At 39.5% G+C, this 18,495-nt stretch overlaps 1 long non-coding RNA gene across 3 annotated transcripts in view; it reads left to right on the forward strand.

Annotated features, from left to right (window-relative positions):
• The first annotated feature begins 616 nt into the window (after nt 1–616).
• Nucleotides 617–18,495, forward strand: part of LOC136007632 (uncharacterized) — a 154,759-nt gene continuing 136,880 nt past the window's right edge. For 2 of the 3 annotated variants that reach the window (XR_010609777.1, XR_010609778.1), the window contains exon 1: nt 13,180–13,279. This is a non-coding gene — a long non-coding RNA (uncharacterized LOC136007632). Of the gene's footprint in view, nt 946–13,179; nt 13,280–18,495 lie in introns of those variants that run through there. The other variant, XR_010609779.1, reaches the window with a different exon arrangement.

The raw sequence follows: 18,495 nt of genomic DNA on the forward strand, positions 1-18,495 counted from the left end.
GGCCAGCTGGAGCTTATGGAGCTGTGCCTGGGGACAGATGTTGAGCCAACCGAGGGTTTGTGGGTCAAGATTAAAGGGAGGGCAGCAACAAGGGGTGTTACTGTGGAGCAAGTCCAGAGGAGGCCATGAGGATGATGAGGGGCTGGAGCACCTCTCATACGAAGACAGGCTGAGAACATTGGGGCTGTTCAGCCTGGAGGAGAAAAGCTGTGTGGAGACCTCAGAGCAGCTTCCAGGGTTTGAAGGGGGCTACAAGGATGCTGGAGAGGAGCTCTTCATCAGGGACTGTAGTGATAGGACAAGGGGCGGAAGTTCTTCCCTGTGAGGGTGGTGAGACGCTGGCACAGGGTGCCCAGAGAAGCTGTGGCTGCCCCATCCCTGGCAGTGTTCAAGGCCGGGTTGGACGGGGCTTGGAGCAACCTGCTCTAGTGCGAAGTGTCTCTGCCTGTGGCAGGCGGTTGGAACTGGATGAGCTTAAGTTCCTGTCCAACTCAAACCAGTCTGTGATTCTGTGAATTTCACTCCATCTGGTGGTGAACCTATAATATAGCACGTAGCTGGTTATTTAGTTGTATGCTTCAGGAGTTGTTGTAGTTTGCATACAACAGCTATTGTGTTCGCCATTCAGTAAACTGTTTTGTTTTTAACAGTGTAACTCACCAACCAAAAGAGAACTCAACCCTCTCCCCCTCCCACCACTTTTCCAAAACCCTTAGTGTTAGTGAAACATAGTCTATCTGGTGAAGTACTTTGCCATCTGTGTACTATAGAACCGGCTGGATCATGTTTATGACAGATAAGTGATACAGATGCTGTTACACCACTGAAAACTCGCATTTCTTCACAGTGAAGCATCAGCACTGCTGAGACTTATGAAGTTTTCCGAAGAGATGGCCATCGTTTGTTGAGTGGATGTTTTTCTAAGGCTTCAGCACCTAGAATCAAGTTAGTAACTTATTTCTTGTTTAAAATAAGCATTAGTCTTCTAATTTTCAGTAAAAAGCCTCTCAGTATGAGCACTACATGGTCCAGCGGTAGCATATACATGAAACATACCTAATGTGTTCTGTAAAGATTTTTGTGACTAGTCAGTATTTGAATCTCAGTAACAGTTTTTAAATGCTGGACACACAGTGAAACTGGTTATTACAAAAACCTGTTTAGCAAAAACAGTGCCTGCTGGTATGTCTTTTTGCCAAATCTAATTGCTACAGGCTTTGAAAAGTCGGGGCTTTCTGTATTAAGATTAGAGACTATATCAGAGTCTGGATGAGGAGATGCCATGCATAGCAGCATATCTTTATGTTTCAAAACAGAAAAAGTATTTTCTTAGAACAATTATTCTGAGATTTTAAACTTTAAAAGAAATTCAGTTGCCTTCTGAATATTAGCTTTAATATTTACATATCTCTAATTATGAAGTCTGGAAACATGCTTATGTGGGTAAAAAGAAAACCAGTCAAGTTCTCCGTAAACGTGACTCCAGCAGCTGGGTTTTATAGTAAAATACTAGTTTTTCTGCAACCTGTTTCATATTAAGATAAATGCATAGACTGGCAATGCTGTGAAGCTTTGGATTCAGTGCTTTGCGTTGCGGAGAGAGAATCATAATGGGCAAATTTAATTGTTTTGATGAATCAGTTCCTGTATTAGATAACACTGAAAGAATCATCTGACTTTTACAGTCAGTAAGAATTGCCAGTGGCAAATGCTCATGTAACGTATGCAGATAATTAAATATACCAGATAGATCAATGTGTTACATTATACCTCTGGTAATCTAACACAATGTCACTTATATTCATGTCTAACTGTATCCAAACCAATTTATGGGATGTCCACATGTTCTTTCGCAATACAGGTTTGGAGAGTTTGGTTATGTCCCATATCTGAGGCAGTCGAGCAGCTATCTGTGCCACTGTGTGTTTCTATATCACCCGGCTCTGCCTGTCCTTGGAGGTTTACTAGTTTGCATCCTGGTATTCACACTGTCCCCCTTGTCATTCAAGCTGTAGCAATGCTGTGGCAGTGGATTAGATGGCTATGCTTTAGGGATCGGTAGGCTGGCATAGATACATGACTTCTTTTTCTTCCTTTTCCTTATTCCAGCGTTCCCAGGGATGTGGTAGACTTTGCAGATGGATTGGACTGGGTGCTAGATAATATCATCTAGGTTAGTTAGACCAGTGTCCCTTCCAACCTGGACCGTTCTGTGATTCCATGTTCTAAAACTGTAAAGCTCACTTGCATCTTCTTTGGAGAAGACTTCACCGGAGGGTTAAATTGGCCTAGGTGAACGTGTGAGCTTAAATGCCCTGGTAGCTTTGCAGTAACCTCCTCCGAGATGCTCTTTTTATGCAGCAAGAAAGCTGATGTGTATATAAATCAAGAAGTGGATTACCTTTTATTTGCTATAGCCAAATCTGCTTATCTCTACTTGTCGGATTGTCAGCTGTTTAAAACTGTACTACAGGCATCTTTGTTGTCATTCTTTGCATCTTTTATTGGCAATTTAAAGTAGAAGTTCCTTGCATGAGGGATGCACATAACCCTATGGAGAGCATTTGTGTATTAAGGTATAGAAATAGATTTTGTTGGCTTAACTGATGACTTACTTGGACAAATCATGGAAAGATACCTGAACACTTTTAATACATGCGCATATACATTAACGTGTCTTACATGTGCAGCTGCATGTATATGTATATATCTTTTATATAAATTTCACAGTGCCAAAGATAATCCATTTTAATATATTATTTAGCTGCCATATAAACAATCTTGTATGCATATAATAATACTAAATGTACATACATATATGGATGTCTGTACATTTACCTGTTGGGCTTACTAGGCTGTGCGTATGGCACTTATTTCTGCTGTGGGCATAGATGCAAATATATCAGTCAAAATTATACTTAGACTGCAGGTCTTCCTTGCTGCTGTCAGCAACCGATTGTAATTTAGATCCTCCATAAGTGGCATGCTCATCGGTGCTTAACAGTGCGACACTGACTATACAGCTATTGTGTGACAGCTCTAAGTTATACATAGAAATGGAGAGGTTTTGTTACAACTTGGACAGCTTGGTGGTAGAAAAAGGGGTGGGAACAGAAAGAAGCTACGGTTGCAGAGGCATTTGACATAGACATAAAAGGTTTTTTATAAAGAAGAGGCCTTAGAGGACGTCACCAGTTTGTTATCCTGCGTTCTCACAGACAAGAAGAACACATCAGGTATCTGATAGTCCAGCTCAGTTTGTCAATTCTACACAGTTGCTTTTCCTTTTCAGTAGACTTCTTTCTATCTGAGCAGAACTTCTCCTCTTACAGAAAGGATAGAGTATACTAACCCACAGTAACTTGAGTTTCAGAAGCCGTGCATTGTAATGCAAGGGAAATGGAGATTGAAAAGTGCTGAGTGCTGGTTGGTTCAGTGGGGAGTCTGGGTGGTGGGGAGAATGACTAGGTGGTTTAGGAGAACTGAAAGCCAATGGGTGCTGTTACCTCCCACTGGTTTCTTTCTGACTGATGTCAGCATTTAATTAGTTTTGTGAGGAGAGTGGAAGTCATTTTGCTTAACATGTATATCAGTTTTGATTTTCCTTATGTAACCAAAATGCTAATCAAAGTTTTCATGTATGGATTAATTGTATTGTATTTGTTTTATTATACATACATGTGCACTGTATTACATGTTTGTATGTACTGAAATGGAGGGAAATGAAAGCCTGGGAAGTTTAAGGACTCTGGCCATGCAACGTGATGACAGAGCCAAACCCAAACCTTAGCTTCAGAGCCCTTGACAGTCACAGTGGCCATGAAATTACTCCTGTGCCCAAGTTTATTTTAGCTCATTTCCTCAGGTGCATTTGCTTCTATTATTGTTGAGAAAACTCAGTAGGAAAAGGATGGTTGGAGTGAAAACTGGACCCTTTCTTGGGAAACTTTTTTGCATTTATTTTACTATTTGTGCTTGGCTGTACTCGGAATTGTACTTAAGTGTTTTAAAACCGCTGTGGGGGGCCTCTTAGCCTTTCAAGCTGGTTGGCTGTGGTTCCTTTAGGTATCAGCACTGTCACCCTTTCATCTTCATTTCATCAATAAAATCTCAGTCGCCAAGACTGCAGTATGCTTTCTGGAATACTGCCCAGGGTCCTCAAAAGCTTTTGCTAATACCTAAAAATTTCTGCCCAGCAGATGGCACGATTGGACAGTGCCTGAGACCTACTCTGGAATGTAAAACAAAATTGTCTGAAATTGGACTTTTTGAGGTACTGTTCAACCAGTTAAGATTAGACAGAGTAATTGCACGGTGTTACCTTCGCTTCTTGTTCCACAGAACACGGAGGTCATATTGTTTCTGTCAGTATCCTTGAAGGAGATGGTCCTTTTGACCAGTGTAAGGCATCCAGCTTTGTTGCATTCTAAAGGTGAAGCCATTGGGTTTAAACTGAATGGTGCCACTTTGGTTTCTGAAAAACACAGGAAATTGAGATTATTTTGGTGGAAGTGGGCAATGAAGAGTGTCTGAATGGGATCTAGAAACCTACTGTGGAGGACCCTGAGATCTTGGTGCCCCTCTTCTGGTAACTGGAGCACCATGCCCCCACCGAGGTACCTCTGCTAGCTCCCTGCCCCTCCTTCCATCTGCGAGTTGTCAAACCAGAAGTTCCCAGAGGGGAATATGAAGAAATGTGAGGCAAGATAACACTCTTTTCTGCTGTATCACTAACCTCTACCCTGGAGTGCGTCTGATTCTCTACCAGGACATCCTGACATACAGATGTTTGTTTCCTTAAAGATGCTAGTATAGCTAATTTCAGAATGGGTTTTAGAGTTTTTAAATAAGTAACACCTTTTAATTGAATTTCTAGTAGAATTTGTGCATGATACTGTTTTGAAATGCTATATAGTGTTTGGAGGAGAACTGTATTCTAGTGTTTAATTAGAGGCCAGTGATAAGCTTGCATATTCTGTACATAATAAAAAAAACCCCAAGATTATATTTTCAATACTCTTTGGAGGATTGAAACTAAAGGGTCCAAAGGCTTAGATGAAATGAATTAGAATCTGCTGTTAATGGGTGTTTTTCTGGACAAGCATTTTTGCTTGGTACCTGTTGTGGTTTAACCCCAGCTGGCAATGAACTATCATGGAGTCATTTGCTCACTTCTCCTTCCCCAGTGGGATGAGGAGGACAATCGGGGGGAAAAAGATAAAAACTATGGGTTGAGATAAAAACTGTTTAATAATTGAAACAAGGTATAATATAATACTAATATTACTGCTAATAATTGTAATGAAAAGGGAAATAACAAACAGAGAGCAAAAAAACAAACTAAATATCTAACAAACAGCAGTGATGCACACTACAATTGCTCACCTCCTGTTGAACGTTACCGAACCCAAACTGATCAGGAATTGTTCCCTCCCAGCCAACTCCCCCCAGTTTCTATCCAGGGCATGATGCGCTGTGTTATGGAATACCCCTTTGGCTAGTTTGGGTCAGGGGTCCTGCCTCTGCTCCCTCCCGGCTTCTTGTGCCCCTCCTCACTGGCAAAGCATGAGACTGAAAAGTTCTTGATCAGGGTAAGTGCTACTGAGCAACAGCTAACCCATCAGTGTGTTATCAGCACTGTTCTCAGAGTAAAGCCCAAACACAGCACTGCACCAGCCACCTGAGAAAATTAGCTCTATCCCACCAAAACCAGGACATGGTTTAGGATTTTGGGGCATGGTTTGTTGGGTGTGGATATGGTTTTTTGTTTTGTTTTGTTTTGTTTATTTGCTTTTGTCTTTATTTCTTTGCCATTATAACATCCAGAAATAAGACATTTGGATTAGGAAAAGAAGACCCTCTTAGTACACTGATGCCAATCGTGCAAACAGGCCTTCAAAATCACCTCTTTGAACTCTCATGTATTAAAGTTGTTTCTTCTTGCACTTAAAACTGGACATTTTAAATATGCCTATACACAAGTTCTTTCTCTTACCAGTTACCACTTCCAGTGCATTTTCAATGCTAGCATCTAAATATGGCAATGACAGAAATCTCTGGGAAATTTGAAAAGCTGGTATTTACTCAAAGGTTTTTCAGGTTGGATTGCTACTTGCTAATGTTTGTAGTTTCTATCTGCATGGGTTGGGGGAAGTATTATGATATCCTAAGCTGCTTTCTACTAAGTATGGAGTTTACAGAAGTAAAAATTAGCTTGTTGCTAGCATAGACATTTTTCTTCCCTTCTTCTGCCTTGTATGGCAATCTTGTGGGAAGTAGGGAAATGTTCTGTGAAGAATCCAACATCTGCCTTACTATTGTTGCTTTTCTCAAAAGAACTATGAAGAGAGTAAGTAACTCAACAGTGAGCTCTCAACATTGTAATTACTGTCACTGACTCCTTTCATTTGTGAAGATGGATTTAGAGTGTAAATGTAGATGTACGACTAGAGCTTTCCCAATGTTGTTGCATCTGAAAAAAAACAGCAGAACAATATAGTCTGAGCCACATCCCTACAATTTTTATGGCACTGTCATGGAAGATGTCTGCAGAATCTGTGATTAAATTTAAGGAGAAAAGCAGTGCAGTTACTATGTAATGTTTCCCACTGGGATTTACAAGAGAAAGTGCTTATGCAGATACTGCAAGTCCATGATTCAGCACAGGAGATAAGGAGATTGGGTAATTGGAATGATCAATGTCACTTGAATTCCACACATTGAATTGTCCAAGAATTCATTCTGATCAAATCTTATTGCAAGTCTTATTTAAAAAGATACGCTGTCAGAAACTGCAACAGTCTTACTACTTCTCAGTATTTGCTCCAGTCATTTCTGACAGTGGTTGTGAAGCCATCTCGTAACTCTCTGAAACTTGAAAAGGCCAGACCTGAAGATGATCCAGATATACCCTTATAAAAAAACCTACCAAATGCCCTGGTTGCAGGCAAGTACTTGGAAGTCTTTGATTTTTACCTGTAGTCTTACATTGCAGACAGTGTGTTAGATAGCTGTGGGTCCCTGTTCTCACAAACAGCAGGAGTACAGAAGGTAATTTGCACTGGGAGAGAATTTACTCTGCTTACTGAAAATATAGCTGCATCGTGTGCATCAAAAACCAATCCTTAGTTTCAGCTGTCCAGCAGTGCCTCATAAGGTGGATTCATTTTTATACATTTACAATGCCATACACATGTTTTAGGTTAAAATAACTTAGCTTCTGTGAATCTTCTTAATAGACCCCTACAGATTCACTTCAAGGCTGCCTCATCTTGTTCTCCTTTCCTGTTAAGCTGCCTCATCTTGTTCTCCTTTCCTGTTAAATCCATGAAAATGTCTTTGGAGAATATGTTCCTAATCTTCTTCAGGATTCAAGCTTTGTTTTCTTTGTGCTGTACTGAGCTCCCAGTTGGAAGAGAATTGCTGCTGTTTGCTTGATGAGCTACCCCTCTGCCAGGAAGTTGCATGAATTGCTTTCTTCCTATAGTTACTCACTCAGTCATGCACAGAAGCTGAGTTTTGATGTCATCAGCTACAAGGAGGTAGAAATAGTGTTTTGTATAACTTTTAGAATAGTTTAATAAATAATTTGCAAAGACTGGACAGGCCAAAGCAGTATAACTAGATGTTTTTATGCCAATAAAATGTAAAAAGACTACACATGATTGAAAGCCACAGCCAGTGATCCAGAGGTTTAGATGAGATGTTGACAGCTGGTGTGCCTACTAGGAAGCTTTGCTTGACTTGGATTTGTTCTAGAATAGAGGTCAGTAGAGTTAAATGAGTTAGTGTGGTCCTCCAGCCTGCAGCAATTCTGCTGATTGATACAGGTCTGCTGACATTGGGTGCAACCTTTATTTGGAAATACTTTTCTCCACTGGGAAATTCAGACCCTTTGTCAAGCATTAGTTTTCTCCATCCATCCTTGCTTGCATTATGTGCACCTCAGTGTTACAGGCCAGAAAATGACATTAACCTACCAGTGGCCAGCTTTAGTAATGCTTTTTTATATTTCCTGTGACAGTCAAATGCATAATTCTAATGTTTGCTCTAGATAGTGAAACTAAAGCTCTTTGTATTCTGCATAGGCCCATCCTTAACTGCCTGCCTTTTTGTTCCAGAAGCAGCATATAAACAAGTGTTAGGATCCCAAAGGCAATTTGGCAAGCTGCCACCTTAGAGATTTCCATCCTTTCTCATCTAGATATATCTGCAGGAATGCATCTAATTGCAGCTTGAATAGCCCTGTTGTTTCTGCCCCAGAAAACCTACCCAGTGGTGATATAATGTGGATGTTTTTTCTGACAACCAAGCTGCACAGCTTCTGCTGCTGGAGCTGTTCCAGGTCTTCCCATTCAGTGTGGCTGCAGGCGCTTTTCCCAAACTCTGCTTTCTAGTTAGGACTGTAGTGGACGTATTTCCATTCATTTCAGGGCCTCAGACCTTAAAGAAGAGGCTACAGCAACAGATACATGCATTTGCAGGAAGATTTCAGTGTAAAACGATTCTGAGTTATAGCATGGTTACTGACCCTTACTCTTCTCTCTTTTCAGGTGCATTAAATAAATTCTTTGATGAGCTTTCTCATCTGTAAGGTAATGGTGTGTCACCTGTCTACTGCACCACTTTTAAAAAGGTGTATATTTATAGACTGTTTTGAACAGTCTGCGCCACTTTTAAAACAGTACTACACCACTTTTTAAAAGGTGTATATTTATAGACTGTTTTGAAGATAAAACTAATTGGACTGACTTAATAGTTTTTTTCTTGAGAGTTAAGAAAATAATTTATTTTAAATATCTCTTCAAAGTTACTAAATAATAGTTTTTGCAGCAATATAGACATTTCTTTGTGAAGACTTGATACAAAATATAAGATTCCAAGCATCCTGAACTGGTCTTTATAGGTAATAAATATTATTCTCTTCCTATTCTGCCTAAAAGTTAAGATTTAATAATCTTAAAACAAACTGTCCATTTCAGCTTAGAAGTTGTATCAATATGTGAGTATAATTTTTATTAAACCCTTTCTCTTAAGAGGGAGTTGAAAGCAGACATACAGAGTGTAAGCCGCATAAAATGAATTACTATATTTGTACAAAAGTTTTGGAAAATGGTAAGGGTTTAGAGAAATACTGTTCACTTGGTGACATTAGTTACAACATACCAGCAAAGAAAGTCACAGAAAATGATCATTTACTCTGATTTTCGCTCATATATACCTAATGGAAGAATGGTGTTACAGCCATTAGCCTACTGTGTTTTCTGCACTGATACGTTAAATTCAATGCAGAAGTGAAGTTGCTACAACCTCCAGAGGAAAGTTACAGCTGATCAGTTTTGGACAGGCTGTAAATGAGTGCTCACAGTTGAGGCACACTGTAGGCAGGTCAGTGGAAGGAGCTGCTCAATGTATAACAGCAGTCAGAAATGGCAGTTAGTAAGGTAGTGCAGTGAACGAAATTATAGAGCCCTTATGGAATTAGGGAGTTGGCTATTCCATCTTGAATATAGAGTCGGAACTCTAATTTTCAAAGGATATAGCAGAAACTGAAGAGTTTCAATAAAAGGCAGTGAGATGACAACAGACATGGAAATCTTGCCCTTTTTTCCTAAAGAGATGACTTAAGAGGGCAAAGAGGAGAAAAGCATTAAACAGTAGGAAGATTGTTGTCATTCAAAATATTTTGATGTGTGGGTTTAGTTTATAAAGCACTGCACAAGTGATACTTCATAATATTTTGCTTTTTTGCTTGAATATCCCCTTCTTGTACAGAGATGAGAACTCTGTGGTAGTGAAGTGTTGAGATTTTTCAGTTACACAATAGTGAGTAGAATGCAGTTGTGAGGGATACCAGTTTTCATCCGTTAGTATAAACCAGGTCAGTATAGTTTATGGCAATTATTATTATGGTAAAACATTTCTTTATTATAAGTAACAGAGTTGGTCTTGCTGGTTACCAGTAAAACACCTCCTAACTTCTTAAAATTAATTCAATCACATCCTCTCTTTTCCCCAGAAAAACTCTTTTACTAGATAAGTGATAGTTCTGTGCAAATGTGCTTTGCACTGGGGTTAGAACACTGAATATGGTATTAATCAAACTTTTAACTGGGCCAGATACTCAGCTGAATACAAGCTGGCTGAGGTCCACTGAAGACTTGCCAATATGCAGATTTGGCCCAGAACATTTGATAAAGCTAAAATAATGCAGAATGCATTCTTCAGATGGTGCCCTTCCCCAAGATTGCATATTGGTGGAATTCACTGGAGACTAGAACAGATTAACTGCTTGTAATAATAGCAAAGTACAAACAAACAACACCCCCAACCAAGTCACATGTTTTCCTGTTGCATTCCTTTCCAATGCCAATCTCCTCTACTGTTCTAACAGACTTGCAGCTGATTATGTTGGCCCTAATAACAAAAGTTCATTACAATAATTTCTTTAAAAGAACAAAATTGTTTTTGCAAGAGTAATGTGCCCCAGATGCTGTATGTATAGCGGCACTAGGAGTCTCCACCTCCTTCCAAGGTCATTTGAAAGTGCCTCTGAAAACATGGACTCTGGTGTGCAAGGACCTCATTAGGCATGAGTGCAGTGCAGGGAGGGTGGAGACCAGCCCAAGACTGGGGCTCCCAGGCATTACTACAGGAAAGCCAATAGAAAGTATTTTAATTAAAGCTGATCAGCTTTGCCTTTGCTTGACAAACTTTTAACATGGTTTCCCCTTGCCTTTCTTTTCCTGATTGCCAGGGAACCATTTCATCTTTTTGCAAGTGCTATTCTGGCAATGTGTCACAGTGATAAATTCCTTCTCCCTCTTACATCTTATTTGCACAAAGGAAGAATTGAATGGTGTACTTCAGCACAGGTGTGGCATCATGGGATGTTTATGGCATCATGGGATGTCAACTTCATAATTAAAAAAGAATGGTAAATATGGTATGTCAGTGTAATAAATTTATTAGTTTTGCTGGGGGGGGGAAAGTCTCACTTTCATTGTTTCTTCCACAATGAGCTGGGAAGGATGAAATTTATTGTTAGCTGTATGTTAAAACACAGTATTTTTTGGCAGGGTCTGTATGAACATCAAATGTAGGGGTATATAGCAAAAGCAAGACAACAGTAAAGCCAAGACAGAGTTTCTGAAAGCAGCGTTGAAGCTGCAAAGTAAACATTAAGAAAGAGATGAAGTAACTCATGGAGAGTTGCCCTGGAAACCAGTAAAGATATCAGGACCCAAATAACCTTGGTCTGTGACATGGGTCTCTTCCAAAATGTAATGATTTCAATTGAAACATACTCACTGAGTCCTCATGGTTGGCTGCAGTCAGGGAGGAAATGGTAGGTTTACCTTTACATACAAAGGCTGAAGAGCTTTCCAGATGCTCTGTTGATGTGTGATTGGGGCTGTACTTTAGATTTTCAGAGGAGCCTTAATTTCTGAGGTTTTGCGTGGAATTTGTGAGCTTATCTATATATTATTCTTATGCACCCATTTCTTAATATGTACCTTTGGCCTCCATCCATCCCTCTACCTTTCACCATCATATTTAATCCTCTTTGCTAATGTACTGTGGGAGAGGTTTTCAGTTGCACAGCTAGTGCTGAAGGAGGATTAAACCTTAGTACTAGTGCACTACAAGTTCAATAGAAATACCACATTTCCAGTTTCAGAGACCCAGGTCATCGTGGAATTTTTTTTCATCTCATCGTTGTTGGCCACCTTTTGCTTTTAGATTTATATGCAAATGCTAAACAAGATCTACTGGTGTTTTACAAGATACGTAGTCCAGCTCAAACAAAATCGCACAAACTTCTTTCTGCAGCTTTTCTAAGTTTACATACCCCCATGCCTGATGTGTGTGGAAAACCGAAATGACGGAATATCGAGAATGAGCCTCCTTCCTGTTCAGGCTTGTTACCCCATAAGCATTAGAGTATTTTATGTAAACTTAAATCCAAGAAAAATCCAGAAGGACACAAAGACCTATGATCCTGGATCAATGAGGTGCCTTTATATTCTCCATCTATCAAAATGTATGACTCGTGCCTGACTAAAGCCTGATGCTCCAGTGAAAGATGGAAGAAATCCTTTGGAAGTAGTTAAGGGACATTTACTTTTTTTACCATCTGAGTTTTAGCCTCTTACAGCCTATTAAAGAAACTACTTTCCATGGTGAATATAGGCTCTTTTAACAGCCTATTCAATTGAACTTCAGTTTCCTCATGGTGAACATAAAAGGCAAGTCTCTGCAGGACATGAAAGCCTATTCCATTGCTATATGTTTGCTTCTGCCTTCTAACTGTTGATTTAAACAGCTTACATACACTGTGTACGTAAGGGTAGTGTAAGGGCTGCCTGCAGGTCCAGACAAAAGCGGCTGCTGCCTATAGCTGGCAGCTATATGAGGGAAGGACCTGAAATTAATTATTTCTGGTTGTTCATTCTATTCCAGAAGTCTAGGTTTGGGAAGGCACAGTAGTGGAAAACTTTGGGAAGAGGTGAAGTGTCACAGCTGTGGTGACCACTGACACTTCCCTTTCCAGCCCAGTTGTCCTCATAGCACCCTCTCCCATGCCCTACCACATGGAAACCCTACCCCTGAGCCTCCTCTCAGGCAGCAGAGATCACTCAGCTGCAATGCTCACTCAACACTCTTTGTTAACCCATCCCAGTAAAGGTATTGCTTTGCAAGTACATAGTGTCTTTCCTGTGCCATCAGAAACAGTGATATGTGTCTTGCCCTAGGCTTGCATGTAGAAAAAATCTGGGCGTATAACAGTGTGAAAAGCAATGTCATGTTTATTATAGGATTGTGCAGGACAAACAAAGGAGAGCTGCATTGTGCAAAGAGCTGTCCCTGATTAGTGAGGCTATGTGCATGTTCAGCCTATGAACTCACTATAACTTGAATGAAGTAGAGGAGATATTTTGCCCTTTTCTCCATGTAGTACAGAATAAGATAATGACACATTCATTCTCACAGACAGATACAACCCAGTCTGTAAAGCAGCAGTGCCATGATGGTGACTGGGAGTTAAGCTTCTTTAGAGAAAGGTGAAGGAGGGCAGTGGGAGGTCAGGTGAGAACAGCTATCAGGTGAAATCATTTTGTGCATGAAGAAAGATGTAAACACATGCAGCTGAGGAAAGGCACGCCCAACAGTCTGAAGTCTCTGTGTGTCTTCCCTGCGTCTATATCACTCAGATGTCTAAACCTACAAAGCTCTTGTATGCCAACTGCATATGTATCCTGAGGGTAGTGTGCCAGAGGTAAGTGGATATGAAAGTATGTGATAGAGAGGGGAGAAGGAGTTTGCAGTTGACTTCCATGCAATAATCCTTGGCCTTTGTGTACAGATGGGAACCTTTTGGATGATGCTTAGAGTACCCCATAGCTGTGAGCTGAGAGAGGCTCTAGTTCTCTAAGAGCTCAGCAGTTTTTAACATGCTTCTCAAATTCAAAATCAGAGCAACAAAGTAATTTTTTTCCTGAGGTGACAGTAGAATAAGGTTTGCCATGTTCCTTGTTAAGCATTCGAATAAAAATAGTAAAAATACTCTGAAATATTTAGTACATGATGGTGGCAGTAAGGGATGTCCTGGAAAGGGAAATGACCTGGTTTTTTTTGCATCTGATTGCTTAAAAATAAGTCTTAAATTCAGGGTTATCACTCCCAGACACTGTTAATGTTAAGTTAGCTTGAGAGAAATGTTTTTTGCATGCACATTGTGAAAAGCATTACTTGTTGACATGTTCTGGACTTAACAATGAAAACTGTCTGTAGAAGGGATTTTGTGAAGTACACATTAACTTACGGTTATTGAGATGACATGTAAAAAACTGAGGCTTGCATATTGTAGGACATAGTCAGCTGTGAAAATTTGCAGATAATATTTTTGTGAGGTCCCAGAGCAGGAAGAAAAACCCTCATTCACAAGCCTAAGTGAATGTGCTAGTACCAGCTTAACCCCAACCACGCCAAGTACAAGGTGGAGTTTTCCAAGACTTCACCTGTCTCTGTTCTCTCTTGCTGTTTATGTCATGTAATAACAATTATTGCTGATCTCTTGACGTAATCTGGCTGGTCAGTGCATATGTCATACAGTACATTATGACTGACGTTATCCCTGGAGTTCAGTTACTCCTTATCTTTCCATTGGGCTTGTGAAGAAGCTGGAATGATTTTGTTGTTTTTTCCCCAATATGTGCATTTCAAGGAAGGCACCCAAAGAATAAAGTTACATTTTATGAACAGGATCTAGTACTAGGAAAACGTACTAGAACCACGTAAACATAACATGGCAAGGCTAGCAAACAGCTATGAGATGTATGAGATATTGAAAATAGTCTTTCAAAAGTGAGGCCCTTCAGAGGAAGGATAAATCCTGTTGTGAAAAACATGTTGCAGGTGTGGTTACTTAACTGTTGAAGCATGAACTGCAGCAATATGCTAGTGATAATCCTTATTAACAGAGCAAAACCAGCTTACAGTTGATAGATTATGAAGTGCAAAGTGCTCTTGTTAAGCAGACTTCTGATGCCAGTTAAGAAAACTTCAAAATCACCAAAGCCAGAACTTCCTATTTTTGTGAAAACAGCGATCAATACTCTTCATCTGGCATGCTGTCCAAGTCCGTAAGTTCACTATAAAACCGTAGCTCTAGAGCTAATAAAAAGGGGAAGACAGGACATGAAAGATAGCAAACACCAGTAAGTATGTTACTATGGGTGGGTGCAAGAAGAACTACTTTCTGTGTTTTCACAGTGCAAGTATTTGAATTCATGACCCCTGACATTCAGCGAAAGATGGTACAGGTGAAGTGCCACGTCTCACTGTTTAGCTGCTGTTATTTGCAGGATGGAGAACAGCAAGGAAGTGAGGCAGAAGTGGGCTGGCTGGGCAAGCTTTTCAAGTGGTGCAAATAACAAGAGTTGAAGCTTTAGGACTAGACACAAAAATCTGTCAAATGTAGAAAAACCCCAAGACAGTTGTGAAAAGGTATGTACAATTACTCTTCAGCCAAAGTCCCTTGTGCCTGGGTATGACAGCGCCAGCTAGGTACTGACAATGAGTCAAACATAAAATCTTTACAACAAAACATTAGAATGAGTGCAAGCATTTAATGTTGCTCAGTGGCAGGGTTCTGAAACTGATGGAAAGCAATAAGGGTCTTTCAGAGGAATGTGAACTCTCTTCATGTATTTCAGCTGATTTATGTGTTTGTGCTTTGTATAATTGCGATGTGTATTTGGCGGGATACAGAGTTTAGATGTTGTTGTTATTCCTAGTTAAGGTTCATCAGCTGCTTGATATTACCATACTCAAAATTGCAAATGATGTATAAAAATTGTGGGTCTTGCACATACTGTCAAACAACAAAGCCAAACAGTACTTTGATATGTAAACTCAATTTGTCTTTATACAGTAGGGCTGAAACTACTTTCATGACACAAAAATTTTAAAACTCATCTTTTAATGTTACTTGAATGAGTTCAGACCATAAAAATACTTAGTTGCCTTTCCTCTGATGTCACTGGAAAGTTAGGTTTATAAATACCTTTGTGGATATGGCCTCTGGTGCCAAGGAATTTTAGCTGTGGATCAGGAACCTGTTGTCCAAGCTTTGCGTTCTGCAAAACAATTGTCCAACAGTATAAGAGGGAAAAATATAAGGGAGTTGGCAGGGCAAAGCAGTAAACCAGTGGAGCAAGATTATAGACAACATATTAGGCTGTGAGAGCAGAACTGTTGGTTTACAATTTCTGTTGAAGGTTGGCTTTTTGAGGTATAATGGAAAAGGGTATGTTTAAGATTGGCTTTTGTGTATTTATATACAGTTTCTTTGCCCAGAATGAATATGGTGGTACAGAGTAAGCTATGACATTGCCCTCTCCAAGTGGTGAATTAACCACCTGTATTAGAATGTGTGGTGATATGGGTAGTGAAGGACAGCTTCTATTTGATATATAGGGAAGGAATAAAAATAAGGGATAGCCAGAGAAGAACTGTGGAGTAGGAAGGTCAATGTCTAAATGAATTTAAGTTGTGTAAGCTTGTAATTGCCAAGGCTAGAGAATAGATTGCCATAATGTAGTGGTGTAAGATGAGAGTCTTCACCAACTTGATGGTTAGAGAAGAGCTTCTTGGAGATTCTGTAAATTTAATAATTCTTACTGCAATTTATTAGCAGGGTCATAGTGATGGTGTACTTCTGAGGAACGTCTGTTGTACAGTGTGCTTAAAAATCACCTAGAAGAACAGACTAATTGTAAGATGATAATCATTTGCTTATGCCAGTAAGTTACTGTGGGTACCTTCATTTTAAGGGAAAACTGGATTAGGATTCTTCATCCTGGAAGAGAGATTACAAGTGTGTAAAAAAAATCACTAGTGGCTTGGAAAGGGACTGATTGTGTTTGGATGAAGTTGTAATCAAGAATTAGGGGAGAGTGGCAGGCTCAAGGCAAGCAGAAGGTGGTAATTCTTCAGGCAATATGGAGTTAAGCTGTGGAAATTCTTGCATTCACAATACCCTGTGGTGAAAGGTTATGTGGGGGGCAAGATTATTGTGTGCCACAGAAATCCACTGAGGGCTGCTTAAATGCGCAGGAAATATGTCTACCTCCTTAAGTTGCAAATGGGTGAATTGGTCAGAGGAAGGGTTAAAATAATCTTATTTATTCTATTTATTTATTATCTGTGTTCAGCTGTTGTTGGAGATGAGGCACAGGATTTCATCGGTCAGCAGTATAGTAATGCTTTAGGGTTGTGACCTGGGAAGACGATAGAGTTGAATTACTGGCATCCTCTTGATTCCTGTTTGAAAAGGTGTAGGTGAATGAGGAAATCCTCCAAAAATCACATGAAAGAAATAGACAGTGAGAACAGCCGAAAACGAAGGTAGAACTAGATCTTAAAGACAGTGAGTGTGGTTGTCACCTCTGCTAAAGTTGAAGAAACAATGATATTTTAAGGAGTCAGCAGAGATTTGAAGAGCGTTTTTAGCTAAGTGTAAATAACGGAAGCTAAAATACGTGAAGTACACAAATGAACTGAAAAATAGTATCAGTGGGTATGTCCTTTCTATGAGCTTGGGAATGAGTAAGATGAAGGTTTTGAATGAAAGTCACATTAAATATGATTTTCTTTAGGAGAGGAGAGACTGTATCACAGTGTTTGATCCTATTGCTGAAGAAAAAGGCAGAAGCAAGAAGATAGAAGGGAGTGAATTTTACGTCTATCAGAGATGAAATGAGCATGGTGATGGGGGGCACTACAGAAAGAAAATGTTATATGTGAAGCTTGACCTTTTAGTTAGGGTAGAGGAGACTCTTGACAAGGAAGGAGGTCTTATGATACTCAGAAGAATCTCATCTATCCTATGAATGCTGTAAACCGATCTAAAGCACAAACTGAAGTGGAAGGATGCTCAAGGCTGCATGGAAGGATAGTTTTTATGATGACAGCCATGTTTCCTCAGGCAAGGCAGTAACTCTAAAAACTTTTCCACCAATGATTACAAATCCAGCACTGTCACAGAAATAAAAATGTATTATTTAATTAAAAAGATCCTGAGAATTACTGAAAAGGAAGAGATTTGGGTGTGTTAGGCATTAGCCAAACGTTCATGGTCAGGTCAGGAGAAGCTATAGAGTATAAGGGTAGAATGAACTGTCCTGATCGTAGTCTGCATGTGGTATTTCAACCCGTAAAAATATCACAGGCTTTTGATACACTACAAGGTGATGCATTTATAACAAATATTTTAGGATTTTGGTGCCCCAGTTATGAAATTCTGATGAAAGTTTTAAGTAGGTAAAGAAAAGAAGATCCTCACTCTGATTATTATGTTTTAAAATATTTCATCATTGAAAATGTATCTTAGACAAAGCTGAATGCAGCTCTTGTACTTTCTCTTCCAGGCAAACAAAATCTTGTAATTGGAATACTCATTTCACAATGTAAACCAGATGTATGATTATTTATGGAGGACATTAAGTGTTTGGCTAATAAGTAGAAAATATGATAAACTTGCTTATTCTAGATCTGTCTCTGGCCAACAGCCAATTGAAAAACATGTTTTAAAAGGTTCAATGAAACAATAATGTTCTGTCCCGAAAACCATATAAGTGGGTATTTTGAAAACAGAAATGTCAATCTTCAGGTCACTGTTTGAAAATGTAATGAAGTTAATTTCATTGTTCCTTACTGGCTGTGTCTTTACAGAGTCTAACATGATACAAAGTATGCTATGCAAAGAGCCAGCAATAGCCTAAATGCAGCTCAAGTAAACATTGTACATTCAGATAGGGGGGACAAAGGTGAGGAGGGAAGAAAGGAAACATGTCTGAAATTTGCATACAAAAAAGGTAGATTTTCATAGCTATAGATGTAAAATCTCGTAGTAATTTTTTACTATAGAGATGGGTTTGATGAGATGTGAAGCTATACATGGGCACCTAAATGCTTTTGAAAATCTCTATT

Source organism: Lathamus discolor, chromosome 2, assembly GCF_037157495.1.
Source record: "Lathamus discolor isolate bLatDis1 chromosome 2, bLatDis1.hap1, whole genome shotgun sequence".
Classification (NCBI taxonomy): domain Eukaryota; kingdom Metazoa; phylum Chordata; class Aves; order Psittaciformes; family Psittacidae; genus Lathamus; species Lathamus discolor.